The sequence below is a fragment of the Capsicum annuum genome, chromosome 10 (assembly GCF_002878395.1).
Source record: "Capsicum annuum cultivar UCD-10X-F1 chromosome 10, UCD10Xv1.1, whole genome shotgun sequence".
In the NCBI taxonomy this organism is placed as follows: domain Eukaryota; kingdom Viridiplantae; phylum Streptophyta; class Magnoliopsida; order Solanales; family Solanaceae; genus Capsicum; species Capsicum annuum.
In genome coordinates this window covers 62,060,579-62,085,845 of record NC_061120.1, presented here as the reverse complement: position 1 = coordinate 62,085,845, position 25,267 = coordinate 62,060,579, and the positions used below count along the sequence as shown (strand labels likewise).

Below are 25,267 nucleotides of genomic sequence, written 5' to 3'. Positions count from 1 at the left end.
ATTCCAGTGCATACTTGGACAGTATGTACCAGCTCACTTGTGACCAAGGTGTGATGGACATGCGCCTGGACTGCTGGAGCAGTTCCAGCGCAGGTTGGGACAGATTACTGCACCAAAAACCAGCCTGCCCGGCGTTCTATCTTTGCTTGATATGCGACTGGACTGCTACAGCAAGTCCAGCGCATAATCATGCAGTTTAGCTGCTGCGAATTCATTCCAAAAGCAGGCTATCTGCGCCTCAAATGCTTAGCACTTGTGGCTGGCCTGCTCAAGCAGGTGTACCGCAGGTTGTTCCAATTTAAGGCACGAATTTTCCTTCACAAGTTCATGATTCGGAGCCTAGTTTCGAGCCTCTGAGCCAACCTTCTCGAGCCTAAATTTTATTATATTACCTGCATCAAACAACACTAAACTAATATTAATATTAAAAACATTAAAAATAAATCTTGGGTTGCCTCCCAAGAAACGTCATAGTTATAGTCTTGGCACACTACATCACTTGATCATCATTTTGGATCTTTGAAGCGAAGCAACTCAACCTTAGTCGCTCTGGGTCCACCCACATAGTAGTGCTTCAATCGTTGGCCATTCACCATAAATTTCTTCTTCGCGTGATCTTCCAAATCAATAGCTCCACTTGGGTAAACATTTGAGATCACGAACGGGCCTGACCACTTCAATCTAAGGTTTACCGCGAAGAGTTTTAATCTAGAATTGAAGAGGAGGACATCACCACCCATATGAAACTCTCGCTTTAAGATTTTGGCATTATGCCACCTCTTCATCTTCTCTTTGTACAACACAAAACTTTCATATTCTTTGAGTTGAAACTTGTCCAACTCATGAAGTTGATTCACTCTCGATTTTGAAGCGTCCTCCCAATCCATATTCAACTTTTTCAAAGCCCATAAAGCCTTATGTTCTAACTTGATGGGTAAGTGACAAGCCTTCCCAAACACTAATTGGTAGGGGGACATATATATAGGAGTTTTATAGGTCGTTTGATATGTCCAAAGAGCATCATCGAGTTGCCTTTCCCAATTCGTACGACCAACATTCACAGTTTTCTCAAGGATGGACTTGATTTCATGATTCAAGACTTCAACTTGGCCACTAGTTTGGGGATGATAAGGAGTAGCAACCTTATGCTTTTCCCCATACTTATCAAGCAAAGCACCAAAGACCCGATTACAAAAATGAGAGCTGGCATTACTACTAATTTCCCTTGGAGTCCCGAACCTTGTAAAGATGTACTTCTTCAAGAAAAAGGTGACACTCTTGCCTTCATTCTTCGGTAAAGCAATGGATTCCACCCACTTTGAGACATAATCGATGGCTACCAAGATATATTTATTACTATATGAGCTCATAAAGGGACCCATGAAGTCGATCCCCCACACATCAAATTGTTCAACCTCGAGATTGGGCTTAAGAGGCATCTCATTCCTCCTCGAAACACCACCTTGCATTTGGCATTAAGGGCATGTTTTGACCATTTCATAAGCATCTCTATGAAGGGTAGGCCGATAATATCCACTTTGAAGGACCTTAGCGGCCGTTCAGATCCCACCATAATGACCACCAAACGAAGAAGAGTGACAAGCCTCAAGAATATCTATCATTTTTGCTTCCATGACACACCGATGGACCACATCATCCGCACACTCCCTAAACAAGAACGGTTCATCCCAAAAATACTTTTTCACATCAAATAGGAACCGTTTCTTTTGATAATGATTAAGCTCATCGGAAAGCACATCGCTCACAATATAGTTAGCATAATCTGCATACCAAGGTGTACTGCTTCCCAAAAGTGACATGACTAGCTCATCGGGGAAGTATCATCAATATCAATCTCGCCCAACTTCTCATGATTGGATTCGAGGCAAGAAAGGTGGTCGGCTACTTGATTTTCACACCCCTATCAATCTTTCACTTCAAAATTAAACTCTTGCAGAGCAATATCCATCTAATCAGTCGAGGTTTTGACTATTTCTTTTCCATGAGATATTGAAGAGCGGTGTAGTCCGTGTGTACAACAACTTTCGTTCCTAACAAATAAGCCCTAAACTTTTCAAAAGCATACACCACCGCTAACAACTCTTGTTCTGTAACCATATAATTACATTGAGCATCATTCAACGTCTTGCTTGCATAATAAATCAGGTGGAACAACTTCTCTTTTCTTTGGCCTAAAACTACACCTAGAGCAACACCACTTGTATCACACATTAATTCAAAAGACGATGACCGATCCGGGGCTAGTATGATAGGAGCCGACACAAGGAGTTCCTTGAGACAATTGAAAGCTTTTACACAATCACCACCAAACTCAAATTTTTCCTCCCTTTAAGAAGCTTGCATAAAGGATGAGCGATCTTTGAGAAATTCTTGATAAAATACCGATAGAACCCGACATGACCAAGAAAACTTCTAATGCCCTTCACGGAGATTGGTGGAGGTAACTTAGCAATTACCTTAACATTTGCTTGATCCACTTGGATGCCCTTTCCCAAAATTTTGTGGCCTAGAACAATGCCTTCCTTGACCATGAAATAACATTTTTCCCAATTAAAAACAAGATTGTCTCCACATATCATTCAAGAACTTTACTTAAGTGAGCGAGGCAAGAATCAAATGAATCCCCAACCACGGAGAAGTCATCCATGAAAACCTCCATTGTATTCTCTACCATATCGGTAAAGATGGATAATATGCATCGTTGGAACGTGGCTGGCGCATTGCATAACACAAAGGGCATGCGCTTAAAAGCAAATATGCTATAGGGACAAGTGAAGTGGTATTTTCTTGGTCTTCTTGGGTGATACAAATTTGATTGTACCCCGAGTAACCATCAAGAAAGAAATACCAAACTCGACCGGCTAGCCTATCTAATATTTGATCCATGAATGGCATGGGAAAGTGGTCTTTCTCGGTCCACGAGTTCAATTTGCGATAATCCATACACACTCTCCAACCCATGACCGGGCACATAGGTACAAGATCATTATTCTCATTTGAGACCACCGTCATGCCGCTCTTTTTGGGAACACATTGGATCGGACTCACCTATGTGCTATTTGTAATTGGGTAGAAAACTCCTGCATCAAGCCACTTAATGATTTCCTTCTTGACTACCTCTTGCATCAGTTGATTTGGTCTCCTTTAGTGTTCCATACTAGGAACATGATCAATATTTAGCTTGATTTTATGAGAACAAATTCCAGGGGGGATGCCTATAATATCTGTGATAGTCCACCCGATAGCACGAATGAACTTTTCACAATTGATTTCAAGGCATCTACTTGACAAGGTTCAAGACCACCCGCTACAATGATTGGCAATGTATTATCCTCACCCAAGAAATTATATAGGAGATGGGATGGTAATGACTTAAGTTAGAATTGAGGTGGTTCAATAATAGACGGCTTGGCAGGTGAACTCTCACTGTTTTTCAAATCAAGGTCTATTTTGACTGGGTTCTTTGTGTAAGATCCAAGACCCATCAATGAAGCTACCACCTCATCATATTCTTCAACCACCTTACTTCCAAAGTTCCATAATACACCCACCAAGGGGTCATTCACAAGATTCATTTCAATGGTGTTAGCCACCTCATCATCAACCACATCAATCACCGAAATAACTTGCAAGTCCATAGGTTGCTTCATGGACTTACACATATTAAAGGATACTTCTTCATTATTCATCCAAAATTTTATCTCCCCACATTCCATATCCACTAATGCCCTTTCGGTAGCTAAAAATGGTCTATTAAGAATGATTGGGACCTCATGATCAATCTCACAATCAAGAATAACGAAGTTAGCCGAAAATATAAACTGATCAACTTTCACCAAAATATCATATAACACACCCACGAGCTTTTTGATTGAACAATCAGCCATTAGGAGCCTCATAGTGGTAGGCTTAGGAGCACCCAAGCCTAACTTTCAAAAGATGGCAAATGGTATCAAATTAATACTTACCCCAAGATCACACAATGCTTCTCCAAATTTGTAGACTTCGATTGTGCAAGGAATAGTAAATGCACCCGAATCTTCTTTCTTTACCACTATTGTGCTAGACATTATAGCACTACAATTGTGGGTTACCTCAATTGTTTCAAAATCCATGACTCATTTTTTTGTAACCAAGTTCTTCATAAATTTAGCATAACCGGGCATTTCTTGTAAGGCTTCTAGCAATAAAATATTCACCGATAAATTACTAAACTTTGCAAGAAACTTCTTGAACTTAGTATCATCATCCTTCTTCTAGAGCCTTTATAGGAATAGAGAAGGAATTTTGATTTGTGGTAATGGAACAATTGGAGTTTCATCTATTTTTAGAGTATCATCCTCAATCACCTTCAGAGTTTTCTCACTTTCAACATTTTCTTCAACTATTGTTGGTCATTCAACACTTGTATCATTAGGCTTTAGATCATTATCAATTGGCCCTTCTAGTCGCTTTCTCTTTACATTGGCTTGTTCTTTATTTGCCTTTTCATTGGGGTCTTCACCAAGATCAACATCTTTACCAAGAATTCAACCACTCCTAGTGACAATATCCATGATGTGAGCATTATTTTTAGGATTAACAACCGTGTCACTAGGTAATTCACCCTTTGGTCTTATATTAAGTTGTGCCGAGATTTGGCCCAATTCAGTTTTGAATTGCTTGATAGAGTCCGAGTGAGATGTCACCATTTGATTTAGTTGTGAGAAGTCACCTTTCATTTCTCTCACTATCTTATCGGTCCCCTCAAGACCCATTAAAATCCGAGCAAAGACATCTTTACTTTTGAGCTTATTCGAGTCAATGGAACTTGACTCTTTACCTTTTGTTCGATCATGTGGAGGTACATATCAATCATAATCTCTCTTATTATCTCTCAAATCACAATATCTATCATGCCAATCTCTATCACGATCTATTTCCTTCCAACCTTGATTCTCACCTTGCCTTTTGTAGGTAGGGCGGGAGTCCCCCAATTGGTTCGATAAGAACTAAATTTCTTCGTCAAGAGACTATATTTACTCCTCATCATAAGCTTTAGCACTCTTAGAAGCAACGACGGTAACCACCTTTAGAGGAGCCCCCATCACATGCTTGGTAAGAAGATCAAGTTGCGTCATCACTTTAGCTATATTTTCATCTCTTTCTTCATTTTTTTTCTTTTGCTCTTGGCTTACAAAAGATACGGAGGGATCCCACATGACCACCTCGGTATCTCTTATGTGCCACTCTCTACTTTTCTTGGTCACTTGATCAAATAAAGTTGATGCAACACCATACGATAAGTCTACCAAGAGAGCCCCTGGCTGCATTATCAACTTCCATTTTGTTCAATTGATCTAATGCCCTATAGAAAATTTGTAGAAGTATCTTATCCAGAACCTTATGATTTGCGCATTGTATTAACTTGTTGTTGAATTGTTGCCAAACCTCATATAACGGTTCGCCATTAAGTTGGCAAAAGTTGATGATTTTATCCTTTAGTTGCAACATCCAAGAAGAAGGAAAATATCTTCCTAAGAATGCCTCCGTGAGCTCACTCCATGTAGTGATATATCCCTCGGTCAAAGACTACAACCATAAAACCTCTTCTCCCATCAAAGAGAATGGGAAAAAATGCAACCAGATTGACTCTTGAGATATGTGGGCTATGTCAAATAGACAACACACAAACATCAATAAAATTCTTCAAGTGTAGATTAACATCCTCATGAGCTTGGTCTCCAAATAACCCTTTTATTTGAAGAAAATGAAGCATCACGCTAGTAACATGAAACACTCCATTTTATTCCGTCGGTAGAATACGAATAGCACTATCTCGGCCCGCATTACCAAGGTGATTCGCATCCTCAAGATATCCATCAACCGTCCCTGTATTACTACCGTGTTGGCTTATAGTATCGTGTATACTATTATACGCACCTGAGAAAGAACAAAACCACCAAAAAATGTAAAATAAAATACTACGGCTAACTCAAAGTAACTAAAAATACTACAAGAGTGAAAACTATGTTTCACTCTCCGACAACGGCACCATTTTTGATATCGCTCAAATTATACTCTTGAATGGGTGTAGGTGATCGTTGTCAATATAATAACTCAACTTAGGTTGGGGTCGAATCCATAAGGAGTGAAAGCAAAGAATTCAAAACTCAAGAGTATTAATAGTCTACTAAAAGATAACCCGTAGTGTGAATAAAGCAAGTATAAATGTAAAATAGGGGATTTAGTTTGAATTTGTTTATAAATGACAACTACTTCAATTTTAGTGCACTAGCTTGACATTGAAGAATGCTAAGAGTGAATTCAATTGAGAATAAGCCTTGGGGTTATGCAATTATAGGTGTGGGATCATGCATGGGTATTTGGCCATTTATTCAACATCTAGCTAAAAGTCATGGGTAGGCTAGATGTCAATGTATTGATGTTAATCTTTAAATTACAACACCAAATTTCACAAATGGGTTCTTTCGAACACCTCACAAGTGTGATAATTTCCCACATCTATTGCCTCAATTGACATCCTTATGTCTAAGAGAAATCATTAAATGAAATGAATCAAGTTATTGGTTGCATTTATTCCTTACCCAAGTCCTCTCTTTCAAGAATGACATGGGTTCTAGGGTGGTTGGAGTTTTCAAACCCCAACTCTTAATTAATTTATGAAATAAATGCAACACCCATCATAATTAAGTAGTTAGAAAAATAATTAGCTAAAACCCATGCACTACCACTACGTAAGCAAGCACAACCCCAAGATTGAAATTTAGCTACTCATAGATAAAAGGGATAAGAATATACCAAAGTTATCATTAACCTCATCCATGAGAGATAGAGACAATGTAATTCCACACTTGGAGTTTGAATAATTTTTCAAAGGAAAATCACTACCATGTATTTTTTCATTCAAGCTTAGTACCAAATTCTCAAAAGATGAAAAGATAAGTGCTAAAAGAGAAGAGAAAAGTTAAGAGCTAAAAGGGAGGCTAGCTCCAAAAGATGAAAACTTGGTCTTCAAAAATGAGCTAAAAGACCCCTTTTAAACTCCACTCTATATTTGATGAAAATTATAAAATTGCCACCTTATTCTTGATCTGCTTGAGTGGATCCAAAGTGGATGAAGAGCAGACAGAAAGCAGATGGATAGCAACTCCAAAGCAGATGTGAAGCAGATGCGAAGTGGATGACTCATTTCCTTCACATTTGGCCTCTTGATGACTTGAATAACTTGCACAATCTTCTCTTTTTACCTTTACCTACATAAATGAGCATTAAGTAAGAGAGTACCATCAAATGAATGAAAAAAAAATGATAATTTATGCTTAAAAGGTGCTAGCAAGTCGTCAAATTTATGACTTATCAATCACACAAAAGAAAAGTTAATAAGAGTAGCAAATAATGTGTAGAACATAATGAACTAATTATTTTCTCTTCCAAGACCATTCTTTCTCTATTTTTCTCTTCCAAGACCATTCTTTCTCTTGAATAGGAATCTATGAAGTTGTGACTGAATCCCAGTTTTCACGCCAACTTTTATGAACTAGTTTGGTTTCTATATTATATTATGTACGTAACTATCAAACTATTTTACAACCATTTGTTATGATAGTTTCAAAACATTGCTCAACTCCATGAACTGTAACATTGTATGCTTCACCCTTCGTGGATGCAATTAAACTATTATTCTCAGAGCTATTATGCTAAGATCTTTCAAGAGTTGTTAGTTGAGAAGTTGTCCTATTTCCAAAATTACTGCATTTCTAGATAGTTGGGTAAAAATTGTTGTTGTCATACCTTTGGAAAAAATTTCCCTCCCAAAGCTCCCATTATAGTTTTACAAATTAAAAAAGACTAAATAGACTAAATCTCAGCATCAAAATAACACTACAATGTAACACAAGAAACTTACATTGATAGGTAGTTTTGCAGAGTAGACTTTGGATATTTGTATATCCTCAAAAACCAAGTAGGATGCAGTGTCTTCGGTAAAGAAAACTTTTCATATTTTCCTACTTTGCTTCTATAATTTGTTCATTTTAATCTAGAGGCATAGTCCTTGTTCTCCACAATGTCATATTTTTTCTGCTAAAATATTATAATGTTCTAAGCTTCACAATAAATAAATGTGACATTAAAATAGTATTTTTGTTCAAAAATATATACACCCATCGTACCTGTGACGATTTCCAAGGATCCAAGATAACTACTATCGTTCGAATAAATTGGGTGGTCTAATTCTATAAATATATATGAAACATAAAAAAACATGAAACAAAATCTAAGAATCTCAAAAAGAAAAAGATGAGATCTACCTTTGGGTGAGGAGTACATTGAATGAATTCATAGTCTTTCATAGATAATATAATGTTTTTCCCTTATCCTCGGGCGAGGGGAGTAATTCCTAAAATAAAAATCAATACGAGTAATGAAATTTGTCCAAATCCGCTCGTCACTACATCATGATTCATAATAGGAGTACTTAAACATAGACCTCATACTTTTTCATACATCTAGAAAGTTTAAATGGTATTCTTTACATTGCATTATTTAGTTTCTTATATACCTAATTTCAACCTCCAATCTTGCTGCTAAAAGAAAAACTGGATGCACAAATGAAGTACTCGCTTCATCCCAAATTACCCATCCCTAATTGAGATGACACGGCTATTAGAAAAATAATGATTGGTAATGTAACTTTATCATTTTGTTCCTATTAATTGTATCATGTTGTTAGTTCCAATATTGATGGAGTTATTATATGGATGATACCAAAACACTTTTTGCATGGATAATTAGAATTATAGGATTACCAAAGTCTTTGCAATATTTTTCAAGATTTGATAATTCAATGCTAGTAACAAGGAGTAATCAATTACTAAGGGTATAATGGGGAAAATTGTCTTGTCTTGATTAATGAAAAAAGATAAATAAAATAAGAAATCAAATTTGAAAATTTGGGACGGATAATTTGGGACGAAAGGAGTACATTACAAAGAATGAAATCACCATATGTAATCAGTGGACATGATCAAACTGCGACCGCTTTGATGAAGAAGAAATCAGAAATCTTGTTAGCATAGAAATCCGGTTGGATAGAATTTTTGGGATCTTGAAGCATCGATAACCAAATTGACACAAATTAATTAATGAATCTACAAAATGAGCCAAACGTTTAAGAACTATTGACTAAACCTTTTAGTTAATTAAACGCACACAGCGATGGAGGACGAAAGAATGAAAAATCTTTTGAATAATGCCTAATGAGCCGCACTCTAAAATTTTCAAAAGCTGCGACCTCTTCAGAGAGCGTCCATAGAGGCAATTTAGAATTTGACACTAAAAATAAAAAGAGAACATGCATTACAAAATCAATTAAGAAGAGAGATATTATAAAACATTTTACCTTCTAGATTCAAGAATGACACAACAAATACCCTATGAAATTCGAAAAATAAGATGAAAATCATATCCCTAAAACAGGAATACTTAGATGTTATTCAGAAATGCAACATAAGAGACTGCTAACAAATGAAATCAAACTGGTTGCAATAAAAAAACAAAAATTGAAACATTCATGAGAGTAAATATACAATAAATCATGAAAAATAGTTTCCACACAATAAGCAAAAATAGGCAGAAGTGTAATTAGGATACACATGAAAGCAAACACCAAGAAAACACTAAGGTTCATACCTTCTGATATTTCTCAAAGGGAGTAAACTTTTTTTCCTACGCAGATTTCTTCTTAGCCCGGTTTCTTCTTAGCCATTATAGATTGAAAAATTTTATGCTTTTAAACTCATCTTTACGAAAGAAAAAGTGACACCTACCTGCAGTCATTTGATGTAGCTTGAGTGACCATCAATTGCTCCCTCTTGATTATTCACATTATCAATAACTCCATCTACTCCAAATTAGTTGTTAATTTCATGTTTCATTTATGAAGAGTCAATTTAATTAATTTTCAATAGCTAAAGATAGAATACTATTATAAGTACTATAAATTACAATTTTTCTCATATCGATAAAATAAAAAAAATAATCAAAATTAACATACTTTGACTCTTAAAAAACAAAATATAACAACTAACTTAAAATAGGAGGATGCATTACCACCAGAAAATAGGAGGATGTATTACAACCGGAGATGGTTGACAAGCTCAACAATCAATTTTTTTTCATTCGACCATTTCAATCTAACTTGTTGGCTTGAGAAAAAGGGTTAATGGTGGTTGATGAGGGAAGAAGGGGAAGATATTTATACTATGTATCTACATATTTATACTATGCATCCATAGTTTCACTCATTTGTAACGGCTAATTATAAAATAAAAAGGCATTTTAACTCCAAAATGACTTCTGAATTTCTACGGAAGTTTTACATACTTTTGGCTTATAAATATGATGCACTCATAAGAACTTTCCTGTGTCACTTCTCTTTGCTCTTTGTGTTATCATCTGATAGTTTTGTTGCCAATTAATTCTAGTAGAAAAGTTGTAAATTCGGATAGTATTTTAGTATTTTTGAACGCTTGGGCGAAATTGATGAATGTGCATCTATATTTTTCTTCATTTTCAAGTTTTATCAAGAAACATATATTCGTTTGATTTGGTTAATCATCAAAAATTTGTTCAGATTTCTTCTATGTGTTTAACGATGAATACTTTCTGTTAATTCCATAATTAGAGGTGTTTACACACACCTACCATGATCTGGAGCATGTAATTCATTCGGGATATATTTTTATATTGCCATTATGGGGCTATATATTCATTCGGCTTCGGTTGATCTTTAAATTTTCATTTTTTACAATATAAGAAGATAGGATTCATTGTATTATCCTAAATTATTAGCTTCTGGTAAATAAGATTCTAGTAAAGTTTTATATTTTAGTGTATATAATAAAGTAGGACTTCTGACTTTATTCAAGCGAGATTTAAGAATATGTAATTTAGCTAATCTTTTATATATCTTAATTTAGCTAATCTTTTGTATATCTTTTTTTCTAATTTTTAGCTCAATTAATACTCATAGAATATGTATGCATAATTTTACAAATACATATAACATTAATTAAAAATTAAAAGGGGATACTCATGCAAAATACGTGTTCAGAAATTAATTTCCTTATATTCATGAACAAGCTCTTTAAAGAATGTCTTTAATGAGAGGTTGGATAGATAAATTTATAGTTTTGAGTCATAATTCACAAGTTTTCTTTTATAATCTATATCATAATCTCTCTCTATATAATATTAAAAGTGTGAAGACCCTTAGAAAAGTTATATATTTATAATCTATAATCTATATCTATATCTATAATTCTATAATATATTAAAAGTGTGAAGACCCTTAGAAAAATGATTTAAACTTTTTGTCCTTCATTAAAAGACTTTACAATAGACAAAATTGTCTTTTACCTATTTTTCTTAAAGTATTATATTATTATTTTTACAATATTTAATTAAAAAATCCTAAATTATATAATAAGAGAAAATATATTTCAAAATTGTAGAGTCCTAAAATAAATGATAAGAGAAGAATATATGGTAAAATATAAAAGAAAAAGTCATTTGATTATATTTTGTATTAATTATATAAATAAATTATTAATGATTTTTTTGATAATTTCATATGGAAACTCAAGTTAAAATTGGAATTGCATAAACCATTCCATATACTATATATGGAAGACTTTAGCAACGTAATTGTTGCAATTCCACTATGGGAATTAAGGTTTTCAACAAGGAAATTTAATATTTAGAATTTTAAAATTTATTAAAATTTTATTACTTTCCTTATTGAATTAGGTAGGAAATCCTAATATTTATGAACTTTTCATTAAAATTTACCTTATATAAATTATTTTCCCTATTTAAATTATATCACATAATTATAATTTTTTTTAATACCCAATTTTCTCTTAGACCGGTTCACATATTTCTCAATTTTCTTCCTAAATATATGAGAAGTAAAATTTCTAAATATATGACAAGTTAAAATATGATTTATTCATATTTAATAATATAATATAATTGCAGACAAACGTAATTAATTAATAGTGAATTGGAGAATAACAATTAATTGCAGAATGTATCTATTGCTCAAATAAAGTGATTTTAACAATTAATTGCAGAATGTATCTATTGCTCAAATAAAGTGATTTTAAACTGCAGAATCCTAATTTTACATGTAAAAGTGATTAAATATAGAATTTGTTTAGATGTATAACTCTGTGATGTTTTTAATAGGCTAAGGCAAATTGTTTTCCTTCCCTATTTTTTTTTAAATATATATATATATATATATATATATATATATATATATATATATATACGTGTAGACAGATGGTTTAGGATTTGTTAGATTAGTTAATTTGTTTTCCTTCCCTATTTCAATACGTACACCTAATATATTTTGTAAATTCATTCATGTACTAGAAAAAGTGGCTGCGCTTCTCGCGGTGATAAAATATTTATTATTTTCTTCGATCAATTTTATATTTTCTTTATATTCTATTTAGATTTATTTATGTTGTGGTCGTCCTAACTCTTCATTTGTTTATGTAGTATAAGAAAAAAAGTTTTATTTTACATTTGTTGATAGGAGGAATGATGAATTCAGAGGTTAGTGGTAATTCAATGTCATCATCATCAGTACATGAAAACAACAACAGTAATAATGCACAATCACCTATTTTAAAGAGTCCAAAAGGAAGGTACAAGCTTGAGTATGGGAATACTCATCCTGCTGGCCTTCTTCATTATGCTCAACACTATTCTTGTTGTAATGTTGTGGTCCAATAAGATTCTTTCCAATATGTTGTAATTGTTGCCGTAAAGATAATGAATAAAGTGCAAGTGTAAAATCAAAAGTTTTGATTGTAAAACGAAACCTACTAGAAGCTGTACCTATATTGGACAATAAATCTCTCATAATCCATATTAGTAAATCTATCATCTCAGAGTGCACACATGTTGATGAGCTTACCATATCTTGAGAATTGAAGTCGTTGACAAAAATTGCACCACCAACATTGAACACTAAGTAGGTTCCTTTGCCATCAAAATTTTAATTATCCGCAAAATTACTTGTACTTGATACGCCAAATGATCCAGCTCTACCAGTTATGCCACTATACACTTCCACCATTTTGTCCAACAAAACTAAGTGTTTTACTACCATTTCCACCTAAGAGCCTTGCTGCAGCTGACCTAACACTGCTGCTCACTCTTAAAGTTGATGATGATTGGGGTTGCGCCTGTGTTGGCGTATCCTTGAGATGATCAAGGGTTACCTGAAAATCCGAATTATGATAAAGTTGAAATTACCATCAATAAACACAATAAACATCCAAAGATAATGTTTATACCTGAGTTACAGTCTTTCTCTGAGCATAAGAAAAAGGGTCCTAAGGATGAGTCTTCTCATACTTTGAACATCTTACAAACCACTATATTTGAAATTAACTATATTAGTAAAAACCTTTCTAAATGTCAGCTCAAAAATGCAATCTTGGCCATCTTACAAACCACTAAAGTTGAAATTACCATCAATAAATACAACAAACATCCAAAGATAATCTTTATACCTTTGTTACAGTCTTGGCTTGAGCATAATGAAGAAGCTCTGCAGGATGAGTCTTCTCATACTAAAGGTTGTATCTTCCTTGTGAAATCTTGAAATAGGGAACGACTACTATCTAACCTTCTATCCTAATCCTCGAACTCATACTAAACTGCTCAAATGTAATTTTGAGCATGTCACAAACCACTAAAGCTGAATCCAAACCCCTTTTAAAAGTCAGCTCAAAATTCCAATTTTAGGCATCTTACAAACAACTAAAATTGAAATTAACCATATTAACCAAGTCCCTTGTAAAACTCAGCTCAAAAATCCAATATTTAACCATCTAAAAAACCACTAAAGTTGAATTTAACGTCAATAAACACCATTAAGAAGAAAAAATACAATAACCCATAAAAGCTTAAGAAGTAACCTTTATACCGGAGTAGCTATTTTTCCATAAGCATAATGAAGAAGCCGAGCAAAAGGACCTTTCTTATACTAAATCTTGTATCTTCCTTTTGAAACGACTTCTAACTACCTTCTACCTTATCATTGAACTCCCACTAAATGCTTAAAATTAACCAATATAAGCCAAACCCCCTTTAAAAATCAGCTTAAAAATCCAATTTTGAACATCTTTCAAAGAACTAAAGTTGTAATTAACCTATTAGCCAAACGCCTTGTAAAATTCAGCTCAAAATTCCTATCTTTAAACATCTTACAAACCAGTAAAGTTGAAATTAACATCAACAAACACAATGAAGAAGAAAAAAGACATACTAAACCCTACGAAAAAGTGCACGACTACTAACTAACTTTCTATCCTAATCCTCGAACTGACGCTAAAAATTTGAAATTAACCGTATTAGACAAACCCCTTTCAAAACTCCACTGAAAATCTAATCTTGATCAGCTTACAGCCCACTAAACTTGAAAATAACCATATTAGACAAATCCCTCTAAAATTCCACTCAAAAATCCAACCTTGACCATCTTAGAAACATTAAAAAAAGGGCTGGCCGTTGCACTAAAGCTCCCGCTATGCACGGGGTACGTGGAAGGGCCAGACCACAAGAGCTGACCACTAAACTTGAAATGTGACTGATACAATATGTATATGAACTCTTGACTATAAAATATGAAAACAACAACTAGCTACTTCTTCAAGCAAACAACCAACTTGCAGTCTAGGAACTTAAATAATTTAAAGTTATAGATGCCTCCATAAGACATGGTGCCTATATATTTTGAAAGAAAGCACCTGTTTTTGATGGCTTAAGCTTGTGACTCCTAATTTCTCGTTCTCAACTTTAAACTTGAAGTTCTTGTCGGATGGATTATTCAGATATATTTTTTTCTTTCTAAAAAATAGAGAACTCTGTAGTGGTTGGTATTCCAAAAATGTTACAGAGAAAAAGATCCTTGGCAATTATGCTAATTCGAACGAAATTGATAGAAGCTGAACTAAATAAGTCAGAAGAGAAATGACAGTTGAAAGCAAATAGGTAAGTCAAATGCCCCATGACAGACGGCAATTAAAAGAAATTATATTCCCTTCAGAAGACACAATTTTTGTTTGCCAAATTAGTCGCAGAAGTAGAATAGATTAACATACGATATATCATCAACCGGGGTAGAAATAATTACCACCAATATGCTCTATGCTACGGGCTGAAATTTTGTCACAGTAATCCAATCTTAAAGGTTGGAGGTTTGAGCAATTCCGTAAGAGGCTTATACCAAAATGTGTAACGTTAGTGGTAGGTATATATACAGATAGTAATAATGATCCTTGTAAAGATATAACGTCCATTCATTTGTCATCACTCTTGTACATTCTCCCATGCACATATCCTATCAATAACAACAAAACCATCAAATGAAATAAACAGATCTACTATTGAAGAATAGGTAAGATTCTAACTGTCAATACAAGCAAGGACTTTACCGGCAGGGCGCAATATTTGAAAGCGTCTATACAGTTATCAGAAAGGCTGCATGAGTCCACCAGATGGTATAATACTAGCTTATTTCCCTTGGTAGCATCATAAATGAATGATATTTGGTGATTTCCTATTTATACAGCGAGTATAAGAGTTGTCGAAGAAACACAAGTACTCAACCATAGTCCTCAAAGAGATGTAGCGAAGAGAATTAGTTACCTCACATATTTTAGGAATGCATAACTAAAGGAGGGATGGATAGCTACTTTATTGAAATTGACAATACATGGAAGGCATTAAAATAGAGGAGTCGAGCCATTTTAAGCTCCTAAATTTGAAGTATCTACTGGAGAAGCCTCTTCCAGTTATGTTCTCATCAGCATAGTGTTCTCTTTTACATGAACAAATACCCCCCATCAAGGAATTCTTTTAGAAGACTCTCTCTCTTTAAATACTTCAACTAAAAATAGTTAAGTCAGTTATAAATAGACTAAGCTCATTGTGTAAGTAGCAATTTTGTATAGGCATTCAAAAGCAGTTCTGCAACACAAGACACATATTTTACACATTAAAATTCCACATATTGGTACCAGTTATGAAAGGATTTTCACTGAGAGAAGTCCATATTTTGAAAAAGCAGATACATGATGGTCAAAAAACAATGGCAAGAATGAGTACATTCTTAGCAGCAATAGTAAGCTCAACAACTATTGTAGGCACAGGCAGAAATCTTTCCAGAAAACAACAAAAGTTAAGTACATTAATAGATTGAACTCATTTGGAGGGCTAAAGACAAACAACCATGTTGCCTCATTAGGTCTCCCTATGTCCACTGAATGATCTATCGCAATAATTGTTAGCTCATTGATAACCCCATCACCACAAGGCAAAGGTGGATGATCTTTTCTAGAGAATTCACCAAGTATTAAAGATATAAAAATGGAACACAAAGCTGCATAGCTTAAGAAACTGACAATGTATTTCAATTTGTATGTGAACTGTAAGAATAAAGTAAGTCATTCTCTGAATATAAAGACACTAATAAAAGGAACTGGACCAATGCTTTATCACCTTATAAGCTATTTATACCACGATTGATGCAATTGAAAGACAAAGTTGAGATTGAGTTTTTTAAATATGGAAGTTTCATCAGCCTCTTGTTTTATCACCTTATAAGCTATTTATACCACAATCGACACAATTGAAAGACAAAGTTGAGATTGAGTTTTTTAAATGTGGTAGTTTCATCCGTATCTTGTGTTTGGCTTGTACATTGAATTAATAAAAGAATGTAAAACTCCTAGAGAAATAACTACACAACAAAGTATAAATGATCTTCTTTGTAACCAGATATGTTACAGCATAGCCGACTAATTAGCAAAGAATGAGGCGTCCACATGTCTAACTTCACTTCACACAACCAGGAAAACCAGTTTAAGACAATGTAACATGGATGTACAAGATTTCCAGAATTGTTACCATAAGGATGCAATAATTGCAGATATGTAGACCAATCTAAAAACTGTAGAGCATGATATTCTCAGATTTGAAAAACTGCCAATGTTTATCGGTTTGTATGAGAACCACGAGAATAAAGTACGTCATTCTATGAATATAAAGACCTCAGTAAAGAACTGGACAAAGGTTTTATGAGGTTATAATGTCTTTATACCAAGATCAATGCAATTGAAAGAAAAAGTTGAGATTGAGGTCTTTAAACGTGGTATTCAACGAAATACCAAAAAATTTAAAGTAGAACTAAATAATTCCAGAAGCAAGTTTGTGCAAAGTTGTGTTGAAAGAGCGAAACATTTATAATAATCCAAATATAAGTTAAAATAAAATAGTGTCAATTGGTGGTTATCTCAAAGTCCTTTGGTTGTATATCATTGCGGTGAGCTTCTGTTACTTCATCTATGCCATCACTCATGATTTGTATGCCTAATTATCCCAAAATAAAGCCAACGGTAGATGAGCTTAATAATTTAATTATTTGTATGATAAAATAATATTATGGAGATAAAGAAAGGAATACCTTGTGCTTGTTTTAACTTGTGGAGATATATTTTGGAATACTTCTTTGTAAAAAATATTTTTAATGAATACAGGATCGTTCATGTCGTCGTCAATATTTAGTAGAGTTAATCCTTGTCTTGTTGTTACTCGAGATATCACTACATATAATTGGCCATGTGTGAATACTTGTTTTGGAAGATACAATCCAACATGGTTAAGAGACTGTCCTTGACTTTTATTAATTGTCATGGCAAAACATAGTGCTAAAGGCAATTGTCGTCTCTTCAACTTGAATGGCCACTTAGAATCATTGGGAGACATAGTAATTCTTGGTATTGTTACTCTTGAGCTGATTCTTTTAGGAGATGATATTTGCGCTAGCTGACCAATACCAAGATGTGTAATAATCAATCTTGTTCCGTTGCAAAGGCCTTCTCTTTGGTTTAGATTTCTGAGAAGCATAACTGGAGTGCCTACTTTTAAGTGTATGTCATGATTAGGGATGCCGGGAAATCTTAGGCTGTTTAAAAATTCTGGTGGGTACAACAGATCTTCATCGTTAGTGTTCACACTTTCTTTACAAACATTGTCCAAGCTAAAATATGTTCTTCCTTCACCTGGTATCATTTTCATAATTGTATCATTCAACTCCTGCACCATTTTATTTTTAGGTGTTAGTATTGCTCTTTCTTTTAAATATGCTGGGTCATTGTAATTCTGTAAGAGAGATGGTTAAACAGCCTCAACAATTGAATCGATTGGATCATTCGATGATGTGATGCATATATCAGGAGGAAATTTAATGAGCTCATTGTTCACATCATCATAAAAAGATCCATCTCTAATTTGTAACAACCATTTGTCGAAAGTGGTAATTTTAGCAGCCTTACGGTCAGTTACTTTGCCACTAGAAAGTCGCATATTTTTCTTCAACTCATACATGGTTAAAAATGGCCAAGAGTATGAAGAGTTCAGCGAAGCATCTGTAATATCAGCGCATGTTCCCTTTGAAATTAGTGGTAGTATTTGACGGAAATCCATACCAAATATGATTGTAAGACCTCCAAATAGTTTGTCAAAATTGTTTTCATATTTAACTCGAAGGATATCTCTTAGCGTCCTATCTAAGGCTTCAAAACAGAATTTATTTGCCATTTGGTGCTTCATCCCAGATGATCAAAGAAGTTTTTAGCAGTAGTTCAGCTAACTGACTTCCTTGTTTTATTTCATAAGTTGATTCCGCACTTATGTCCAAAGGAATATGAAACCGTGAATGAGCTGTCCTACCATTTGGTAACAATAATGCTGCTATTCTGGAAGTAGCAACTGGGAGAACTATTTTTGATTGAGATCTCAGCTTCAAAATTATTGTATTCCATAGAAATGTCTTTCCAGTACCACCATGTCCCATTATAAAAAATAAACGTCCTTCTTCATTGGAAATTGATGCCATTATTGCTTCATACGCTGACTTTTGACAATCATTTAATAGTGTAAATGATTTGTCATGCACTTCCTTTAAATCTTCTTTGTCATAGTCTAGTTCTTCATTAATTAGACGGTTTCCCCTGTCACTCAGCAAAGCAGAATCTGGAAGTGACATTCTATCTATATCTTTCAAACTTTTTCCCATCTTTACAAGTATGGTCTCAAGCTCAAATAATGTATATGCTTCGAGCTATTTTTCAGTTAGCTATAAATCTTTTACTTGAAATCTCTTTCACTGTAATGACGTTATATATTTTGATAAACTTTCATAGTTGGTCCTCCATAATTTGGCTGAATAAGATACTTGATAGTGAATTAGTATCGTGACAAATAGATTTCTAAGTTCATTTCCTGATGCCCAACATGCTGCTTCAGCCAAGCAGTCATTCCACTTTTTGTCATCCTCCAATAACCCTAATACGTAGCATGCCTCCTTATAAGTTTTGTACGATACTACTACGTTTATTATTCTTATACTTTCAAAGGAAGTGCTTTCTTTGACGAAATTCAGTAGCATTCTCCTGTAAAACCGTTCTCTACTTGCAGGATGTACTAAGTAAATTCTACCAACTGCCTTGCCCATTTTTCTTCTATTCTATTTTTCCCATTTGCATCCCAAACCCAATGCGTAGGAAATTTTGAATATGTCAGTTCTCGTGCATCATCATTTTTTTGGTTCATCGTGAACCATTCCGTGAATTTTGTTTTTACTATATTAGGTCTTCTTATTATGTTTTCAGGTCGTTCTTCCTCTTCAAATACTATGGTGTTTTCTCCTTGTAAATAGAATGGCAAACGCTCAACTGCTGGCTCTCTATGATGTATGTCAAATTTGAATATCCTCCAATAAGCTTCTGTAGCTGATATGTATTTGCAGTCTAAATATCTTTTTATCTTATCATGTAGTTCAGCAGTATCAATAAATTCTATTATGGTAGTTGCTCTATCAGATCCCTTATTGATATATTTAAATAAATACTTCACTGACCTTGAGTAATTGCTTAGCTTTTATCTATGTGTGCATCAAATTTGACAATCAAATTCCTGTTGTAAGGGACAACATATCTATTTTCTAAGAGGACATTTTCTTCTTGACTTGAGTACCTGTGTTCCTTCTCCTATAAATGGGAAATACATTTGCATCAAAATTTGTTTGATTATTGAACTTCTTTGGAAAATACTTGCTGCAATTCCCTTGCTTCGTACATGGGCATTGGGGATTGTGGTCTCCGTAAGGTCCATGTAACATGTAGTTGTTTACAGCATTATAACCATCTGGATTAACTTCCATAGTCGGTATTTCAGCTGTTATAATTGTGTTGATATGATCGATGGACGAACTTTTTAATGTGGGATGCAGGAAGAGAAATATATGTACATGAGGCAGTCTTCTTTTCTGAAACTCAATAGTATATAAACCTACATAATTAATGTGAAAATATATTGTTGTAATAGTCTACCCTCCAGTAAGAGTATGGCCCTCATTTAATCTTTGTTGTATCCTGAAGCAATAAAACTCTCTCATCGATAAATTTTGCTGCTTTTGAGTCTTGTTGTTCACCTCTGCCAAATTAATTCCAAGTCCGTATCCATCTTCACCAAACGGGTGTATTAATGGATTTGTCATAGACATGAAAGTTGGTTGTAAATCTGTAATTCTTTGAAGTCCCTTTTTTGATGCTCTACAATAAAATCTCATTGGAATTTTTTCTCTGTAAGATCACCAATAATTAATCCCGCTAATTCAGAAGTGGTGGGTACGTTGTATTGTCGACCATTCCTTGTCCTGTTAGATAGAATACGCAGGCAAAATTCAGATTCGGGATGCTATTTATATCTATCCCTAGCCATTTAAAATGTTTTACCAAAATATTATGCTCGTCCAGCATTTTGGATAAGGCGTGGACAATTTTGGGATCAATGTTTCCTTGTGACAAACAATTCATTCTGTTGGTTATCTCATTCTCAGTATCATATATATATAGCTGAGCAAACTGTGGGGTTTTACCTATTTCATGCAATAAAGATCCTATGCGATGGTAATTCTGACCGCTCATCCTGAAAACATAAGGCCCCTTTGAGCGATTGATAGATCCATCCACTTGGCCTCCCATAGATGTAAATGCAAATAATGAGTTATAAGCCCTGATATGTTTATGAAAATTGGTACCTACTTTTCCAGATTATTTTCCCAAAAGGTACTTGAGATATGTTGGTGGTTCATTCAATAACGGTAGTTGGACTTGGCCTCATTCCGTATAACAAAATGTGAATATTGGCTTTTTTATCGATACTGTTTTATTTTTCCATTCTTCATACCATTAAAGTTCACCACAATATTGTCATATGTAATTTGGTTGGAACCACCTCTTAAGCAGCTTAAAACTGGTTACCATCGGTTTGATTAGAAATGTTGTGTATGAATTTGGATGTATATTGTTCAATAAGCATATCTAGCTTGTCTACTCTATCTCGTCCAAGGGGGTCTTTTTTGTTGTTGGCCTTTTTCTTGTTCTGTACACCGATATTTTGTTTCAGTTGGTTTGTTTTATCCTCAAACTTCATCTTCTTTGTTCTCACTACAACATCTTCTTTAGGTTCAACCTAGAGTGCAATATTATCTAAACTTTCATTACCTAAGCCGTGGTTGGTTTCTTCTTGATTCTCTTTTAGCTGTTGTTTTTCCCCTCTAAGCTTTTTACCTTTCTTGTTCTTCTATTCGTCTACTTCTGCAGAGATGGCTACTTTAACACCTTTGTTTTTCAGTTGATCTCCATCATTGGCACCTCTGATATGCTTGTTTTTAGCTTCATCGGTATTCCCTGCCATTGATAACGTATCTCCTGTGGCGTTGCATTTTCTCAATTTTTTACTGTGGGTATCCCATTCATTTGTATTGTTATTTTTCTACAAATTTTTTTTTCTCGTGTTAAAACATTGCTGTTGAATCTTCTGGCGAAGTTTCATTGTTTGGATATTAGGAAGAGCAAACTCTATAATTGGACGATGGTTGGGACCGAAAGTCTCTGTATATAGATAATTTAAGTAGTCAAAAAAACTAGAAACCTAAAATGCTAAAGTCACCAGAAATATGCATGCAATATCTACCAAAGTAAACGCACATACCAGGATTGTTGTTAAGAACTGTCAAAACCACAAGCAGATGTTCCTACTCTGAGAAATCAAGAAAAGATACTCCATGAGAATGATTCTCTGCCACTATTTGTCATTTTTTTACATCCTTCAAAAACTTTATCTGAAATATCATATCTCATTCAATGGGAAATAGAGACGAATAGGCAAACGTTCTTTCTAAGTTTGAACTCTTTTGTCTATCCCAAATTAGAGTCTCAATCTTCAACTATCAAAATGTTCTTTCTAAGTTTGAACTCTTTTGTCTATCCCAAATTAGAGTCTCAATCTTCAACTATTAACTTTTCGGCCATGTAGAGCAACCTGTTTGGAAGTTAAGCTGGAGTTGGCATGGTAAGGAAGTAATATGGGATATGTGGGGTGCTGAAACTACAGGGCAAGGTGATTGTTCTGCCATCAGAGGAAGCCCATAATGTTGTGATAAAAAGCCCGTGATTGTTAACCTCCTTCCTGGAGTTTCATATAATATGCAGACTACAAATTGCTGCAAGGGTGAAGTGCTGACATCCATGACTCAGGATCTCGGAAGATATGGTACTTCTTTTGAGATGGGCATTGGAAGTGCTTCTGATGATGGATCTGGTCCTCGTATACTTGAAAACTTCACATTTGGGATTCCTAGCTATACATATGGTCAGCCCTTTCCAGTCCCTCCAAGAAAGTTCAGTGTAGATAAAGGACGTCGAAAGACTAAAGAAGTTGGTAAGTAAACTAAGCTTCAATCAATCTTCCGTTGCCATATTGTAACTTTAGTTCACTGATATCTTTCAACTTTTAATCTGTCTGCGATGATTGTAGCTATGTGGGACGTTATTTGTACCTACTCCGAGTATAGAGCATCATCTTCTCCAACGTGTTGTGTTTCCTTGTCTGCTTTCTACAGCAAAACAATTGTACCATTCTCCATATGCAGTTGTGGTTTTCAGGGACAGCTTGCTGCAAATCAATGTGTGAAGTAAATATCTTCTCTTTAACCTCAGCGTTTATACAATATTTTGTAAATTAATCTTCTTTTCCTTCAGATAAACAAAATGATTCACGTAATCAAGAGGTTAATCTATTGGCAATTTTAAGGTTGGTTTGAGGGAGGTCGGATATGTTGAATATATGAAGTGCTCGGAAAACTATTAAGAAAAGAAGAAAAATAGGTATTATATTATCATTGTCGTTCAACTAATAGCTAATATTTCATAAAGTTTTTAAGTTGGGAGAAAAAGTAAAATTAAGAAAATAAGTAATTATTTGAGATAAAAACTATTAGTTGATTGAATATTTGGAAAATCAATCCTCTAAAAGAAAATGTATGATACTTAAATGGTTTTTCTTCATATCAATGATATATGTATGAAGTGTCTAAGTTGATAAAATAATGTACCTGTCTAGGCAGCAGACAAGTTTGCTATTGCAGCTGGTAGGAACCCAGTCTGCACCTTTCTCTAATTGTTGGTACAACTGATATACCTGATTGGTGCTATTTTGAGGCATTTGGAAGTGAAGAAAAATCAAACTTTAAAGCAGCAACTTAAGTTGAACACCTCGCTCTATTTTACAACAAGTCGCCAACTTCACATGTATCCAAGGTTGGTTCTTCAACTGCATAGATGTTATTATTGAAATGATGCATTCTCGTATTAATCGAATTTATCATGGAACTATGATTCAGGTCATTTGATAATCTAGTCATGATGAAATGAATGTATAAAATATTTTAATGGTGATATAGGCCACATCACGTTGAGTTCCTATCAACCAAGTTTTGTAAAGTAGCTAAAGACAACCCAGTTATACTTCAACATCAACATCAAATACCCAAGGAAATTGAACGATTTTTATCTACCATACCAGTACATGTTTGCACTAACCAGGATATCAAACGAAGTAGGTAAAGAGAATTTTGCACATTTGAATTTGGAACATTAAAGAAAATAGATGATTGAGCAAGTACATGCCTACCTTAACTGACAAGTAGGTAGACCTGTAGGCCATGTGATCCCTGCCAGATAAAGGTGGAAACTCTCGACTTAAATGCATCTTCAAATGAGTGATGAATTCAACATCATCCCTCGATGTAAATGGAAATATTTCCCCAACGCGAACCATCACAGTACTATAGATTATACATTCGGGCCCTCCTAGAATAAGTGATGCCCTTTGCAGGCAAGAGACTACATCACCAATATGAAATCCCACTATTCATTCAACCTTGTTTGGGGATCCATTAAGCTTCCCCTTCCCCTGCTCCCATTTTATCTTTCCACCAGTAGGATCTACTTAAATCTCATCTGAGACGTCCTGAGGTAATCTCACAAAGTAGATATTCCCAAACTTATCAGCTGCTGCCAATGTGTGAACATCTACATGTTAAGCTGGAGTTAGCTATCTAGAAACTGTATCAGCAGCAACTATGTACAATTGATATTCATCACGTCTATATTTGCAGTCGTGGAATGACTCTAAGAAGTGAACAATTGTAGCATATCCGTAGAAATCAACACTTCCGAAATCAGCTATCCCCAACTGAAGTTGTAATCATTTGAAAGGGCCCAGTAATGGCAGTATACTATATAAATTCGGTTTAAACCCACTACCTAGACATGCCATGTGCTTTTCCTTGCTTATTATTATTATGTTTTTCATCGCCACCCCTCGACTCTATGGGAAAACTCTCAGTTGCAGATCCAATAGGTACGTAAAACCCATATTTTTCATGTCTATATTTTGCCCTGTCGGTCGTACCACCTGGACCATAAGAATTTCCTGACAACTACAAAATCAGTAAATAAACATCAAGATCGAATCTTTAACGGAAGCCCAAATCAATGAATCAAACAACAACAACAACAACAAAAATAATAATAGTGAAATCCCACAAGTGAAATATACTCACACATTACCCCTACTTCCATTCAGGAGGGAGGTTCCAATCCTCGATTTGGGTTCTATAAATCAAAGTAGATATGAAAAAAAATCACGACATAAAAAATATAGCAACTAATAATAATAAAAATAATAATGACAACAAAAATAAGAACATACCCCGTGAAATGAGTGTAGATTGTACGTGGACCTTAGCCTA

General features: G+C 34.5%; 1 pseudogene; it reads left to right on the top strand.

Moving 5' to 3' along the window:
* Positions 1-21,247: 21,247 nt before the first annotated feature.
* LOC124887732 lies at positions 21,248-23,150 on the top strand (annotated as a pseudogene).
* The last annotated feature ends 2,117 nt before the right edge of the window (positions 23,151-25,267 follow it).